This window comes from Heterocephalus glaber, unplaced genomic scaffold (genome assembly GCF_053883595.1).
Source record: "Heterocephalus glaber isolate CG9 unplaced genomic scaffold, H.glaber_assembly_v1.0 deba00001608, whole genome shotgun sequence".
In the NCBI taxonomy this organism is placed as follows: Eukaryota; Metazoa; Chordata; class Mammalia; order Rodentia; family Bathyergidae; genus Heterocephalus; species Heterocephalus glaber.
Window position 1 is genome coordinate 10,168,545 of NW_028258379.1, and position 5,545 is coordinate 10,174,089.

Here is a 5,545-nt window from a genome sequence, read left to right on the forward strand (position 1 = left end):
AGACTGTTTCTGCAGAGTGTGGCTGGGGGCAAGGGTGGCAGGGTCAGAGCCTCATGTTTCTGTCAAACCTTTGGCACTTACCAGAGTACAAGGACAGCTCAGGAGAGAACCAGCTGTTGGAGGGAGGAGTTGTGGGTGTGGGAAGCCTGGGTGATGCTCTAGCACTGCCTCACCTGAGGTCTGCTGAATGCTGACTCAGAATCATCTAATAAACTATATGGTCCCAGTGTCCACACTATCACTTGCACAAATAACTGGGTTTTTACAGATGCTCACCCATCACACACGGGCCACACAGGCCTCAAATACTTAATAGTGTCAGGACTGATCACTACACTTTCACATAAAGGAATGAGGTCATTTGTTAATGACCTATTGTGATGTTACAGCTTTTGATCTTTAGATCCCTTAAAGCCACATCAGGACTTTATTCTCACATGCATTTGTCCTCAACAGCCTTTCAGGACCAGTGCCTTTGGATCCATTCCAAACATTCCTGCTACTACACTGCCACCTCTTCCTGGGCCTGGCTTAGTGGCTAGAATGAGCTCTGTGCCAACCCATTCTGGAACTGGATCAGAGGTGGAAGTGGGTGACCATGCTTCTGACAGGCATCTAGAATCATTAAGGGCAACACATTCTCTAGAATGGCCAGGGACACGGGGGTGGGGGCAGCACCCTTGCATTGCTTCTGCCTGTTCACCCTGGAGCAGATACTGGAAGACTCAGCCATTCTCTTTTTTTCCAAGACCAGAGGGACAATGTAGTTGGCCAAGCCTAGGGGTCTTGCAGCAGAGCCGGTACTCCAAGACAAAAGCCTGTAGGTGCAGGTAGGAGTTAGCATTACCATAGCAACACCTCCAACCCCAGGTTTTCAAGGAAGAAACTATGATCTATCTCATTTCTTTTAAATTACAGTCCAGAGACCTTAAATTCAAACATCTGTTGACAGGGACCCAGGGCCTGTCTCAGTTAAATGATGCAATCAGTTCTTGTTAGCCTTCTCTCTACCCTCTTGAAAAGCATAAAGCAAATTACCTTTGTCACAGAAGAGGCTCTTAAACCAACCTTTTCTCAATATGTTTCAAATTCAGCATCCAATGGAAGCATATAATTACAGAAAAGAAAAGCGTGTGCTAGACGAGTTGGTTCAGGCTCTCTAAATGCAACCAAAGGGACTGCTATTGTCTTCAAAGGTAAAACATCTTTCTTAGAGCAGGCTTAAAGTCAGGCTGTATGGGAGTGGACAGGAAAGCAATCACTAGGAAATTATCCTGCTCTCAGGTTTTTGTTACTGAAATTGCACTCAGACGATCAGCTAGCTTTTTCCAAATGTCTTATGATCTCAGACTCTCATCCTCTCCTCTCCCCTGGTTCATCACTCACTTGCCTTAATGCCTACCTATAGCCTGGCCTTTCCATATTATACCTGTTACCTATGATTCCTGTTCCCTTCACCAAGCTGTCTCTACCCCAGTGCCCCTCGCAGAACATATTTTTTTTTGGTATTGTTCCTTGTACTGAAGTTCCTTGTACTTTCTATCCATACTACCTAGGGCATTCTTTGTACATTATTGTAGCCAATTATATCTTTCAATGTTTACTCAGATATGATCACTACTGTACATCTAAACACTACTAGGCACTTTTCCTGTTATCTCATAGGTACCTTGCTACTCAAAGTGTGGTTGCCTGGAAGTTTGTTTAAAAAGCAGAACTTGAGCCCACTTTACACCAATTGAATAAACAAAACTCTCAGGTCTGTCACACTCAGAATAAGTACTAATACAATGTACATCTCTCCTGAGAAGATTTTTATCCCATGTATTTTGCAGTTCTGTTATTGGATGCGTATATAATGTTTCATCTCTTGATGAATCCACCCTTTTATCATTAAAATGTCCCTCTTTGTCCTCAGTGATATTCCTTCTCATGAAGTTTACTTGCCCGCTACTAAGTCTAGCTACTTCAGCTACTTAGGCTTAGTGCTTGCATGGCACGTTTTTCCCCCAATCCTTTCACTTTTAAACTTAGTTGTGTCTTTATACTTAGAGTGGGTTTCTTGTAGACTGAATCTGATAGCATCTGGCTTTATTAATTCAACCAGATCATCCAGGCTTTTGATTGGAGTGCTGGAGGCAGCACCTAACAATCTTTTATCTTGCCTCAGATATCCCCTCCTTTGGTACCGGGGATCAGAGTCACATCTTGCACATGCGAAGTGTGTGTTCCATCACTAAAGCACATCCTCTACCCACTGCCTTCATTTTCACATATTTTTCGGCTCGTAGAATTTTAGGTTGAGTTTTTTTCTCACATTTAAGAAACATCATTCCATTGTCTCTAGGCTCACTTTTTTTTTTTTTAAAATAAAAAGTCTGCTGTCATTCTTGTTTGTCCCTGTGGATCTAATTTTTTTCTCTGGCTGGTAAGAATTTCTCTTTATCATAAGTTGTTAGAAATTTAATTATGATTTGTGTTGGAGTGTGTGTATTTTTTTTTATTGTATTTGTCATCACTGGGATTGGTTTAGCTTCATGGATCTAAGAGTGCTTATAAACTATGCAAAATTATGGCTGTCATTTTAACATTTTGTTTTCTATACCTCTGCCTTATTTTTCTTGAGACTGCAATTACATGTTAGACCACTTGCTGTTATACTCCTGTGTCACTAAAGCTCTGTTCTTTGTTCTTTTCAATCTTCTTTCTGTATTTTTTAAAGTTTATATTGTTCTATCCTTAACTTTATTGCTTTCCTTTTTTTTACTTTATTGCTTTTTTCTGTAATATCTAATTTGCTGGAAATCCCATGCAGTGAATTATATATATATATGAAATTTGCATTTTAATGCATTAGAATTACTAATTTTATTGTTAAACTTATTTTAATTGACAAAAATTGTATATATTGGGCCAGGAATTTAGCTCAGTGGCACTGTGCCTGCCTTGCAAGTGCAAGGTCCTGAGTTTGATCCCTGGTATGAGAAAAAAAAAATTGTATATATTTATCTCGTGGATGTTTTAAAATACTTACACATAATGAAATGGCTAAATCAATCTAATTAACATATGCATTAACTTACCTCACATACTTACCATATTTTTGGTGTGTGGTGAGAATGCTTAAAATTTACTCAGTGATGTACATTGTTAACTATACTCCATCCAGTGAAATTTTCATTTCAAATACTGTATTTTTCATTTCTAGAAATTCTATTTGTTTCAAACATATCTTCTGGGCTGGGGATTTAGCTCAGTGGTGCCACGCCTGCCTTGCAAGCACAAGGTCCTGAGTTTGATCCCTGGAACAATAAAAAAACCTTCTATTTCTCTTTTAATGTATTCATATTTGCATTTAAATATTTTTACATATTTATAATAGCGGTTTTAAAGTCTTTTTCTGGTAGTTCCATCAACTGTCATTTCTCGGTTAGTTTCTATTGAGTGATTTTAGTCTCTGGTTATTTATGACTAATATTTTCCTGCTTCTTCCTAGGGCTAGTAATTTGAATGCTGCACAGCTATGAGTGTTACTTTATTCATCTTCTTTTAATGAGTGTTGGATTTTATTTTGGCACACAAATTATTTGAGGATCAGCTTGACCTATCAAGATCTACTTTTTAAATTTTCCTAGGGAGGCAGGCCCCACCATTCCAGGATTTTGCCCTGCAACTCCCAGCTCCCTCAGCTTCCCCCAACTCCAACCTACTTCCTCAATTCTGCAAGACAGCTGGACTGTTTGCATTTCCCCTCCGTTTACCCGCCTTCCAGAAAAATGCCTTGGCAAAAGTGTAGGACTCTCCTTTCTCTTCACTGAGGGCTCAGAGTCCTGTGCTGCCTGTGCTTGGGATCTGAAAAATCTCCACATCCCTTCACTTAACTGTTCAATTTCCCAGTTTTTAAGTCTGAACCTTGTTACTCCGTTATAGCTACACGTGGAAGTCAGGGGAGCTTCCAAAAATTTATTTTCCCAGGTACACATCCAGATTGACTGAATCAAATTCTCTAGAGCAGGGACTGAAAAACTACAGCTCACAGGCCAAATCCAGGCGAGTTTATTTTTATATGGCTGGCCTGCTAGAGTGGCTTCTGCATTTTTAAAGGATTGTAAAACAAAACAAAACAAAACAATATGTGACACAGACTACAAAGTCTAATTATTTGCTATTGACCCTTTAAAGAAAATGTTTACTGACTCAAGGAAGTTGTCTGGGAACCTGGTTCTGAAAAAGGTCCAAAGTGACTGTGTCATAGACATCTCCATGCCAGTCGGTGGACCAATATTTGGGATGCATTAGTATGGTGGAAACAATGTGATCTTTGGAGCCAGAAAGATTTGGATTTTACTTTATGACTTTGTATAACTGCTCTTAAATAGCTGTGTATTCAGTTGTAAAATAATTGATGCACAGGAACAAGGATGTGAAATAAGGTATTCAGTAAAACGTGTGGTACAGCATAGGCCACCATATGGATTATCTTTTAATTTGTTGAATAAAAAGCATTCAATACCTAATTTCCTCCTTTCTTTCATTAGCTGAACATTTCTTGTGAAACCCACAAACTGCTAGCTCGTTCTACTAAAAATGTGTTAACCTCCTTATACTCCTCACATCATTTAAAACTTTTCCCACTATCCTCAGGGGCCCCTGATGTATGTATTTCTTGACTTCTCCAAGATAGTGACCTATTTTACCTACTTAAATAGACAAACCCAGCTGAGCGGTGGCTCATATCTGTAATCCCAGCTACCTGAGAGGCTGAGGCAGGAGGATAGCAAGGTAGAGTCCAACCTGGGCAACTGGGCAATCTTTGTCTCAAAATAAAAAATTTTAAAAAGGACTGGGGATGCAGAGCACTTGCCCAGCTAGCATGTGTAAGTTCCCAGGTTCCATCCCTAGTATGGGGAGGGAGGATGCTGCTGTGGGAAGACAAAACCCCACCAAATTCCATCTCCCTTTCTCTTCTGAGGGTAACCATTCTATCAGAACACCTGAATATGTATTTCCTTAAATGGCAACACAATCTTTCACTGTTGTTTTTCATACGTTAATACATACATTTTTTAAAAAGTTTGGATCCTTCTACTTAAATATATGAATAAATTGGCTCTATTTAAAAAAATACAAACTCATGCTCCTAACTTACCAGTCCATATTACCCCTGTCTTTTAAGTGTTTATTGGATTTTGTCTTGCCTATCTGTACTTTATAATTTCCACTACTTTTTTTTTTTGCTGTGCTGGGCATCAAACCCAGGGCTCCATGCATGCTAAGCAAACATTCTTTTTTTGTTGTTTGAGACAGGGTCTTGCTGTGTAACTCAGGTTGGCTTTGAACTGTGTAGTCTAGGCTGGCCTTGAACTTGTGGTTACCTTCCTGCCTCAGCCTCCCTAGTGCTGGGACTACAGGTGTGGGCCACCACGCCCAGCCAGGCAAGCACTCTAGTGGTGAGTTACACCTTCAGCTCTTTTTATTATTATTATTATTGGGCCGGGGATTTAGCTCAGTAGTTTTGCTGTCTGCTGTGCAAGGACCCGAGTTC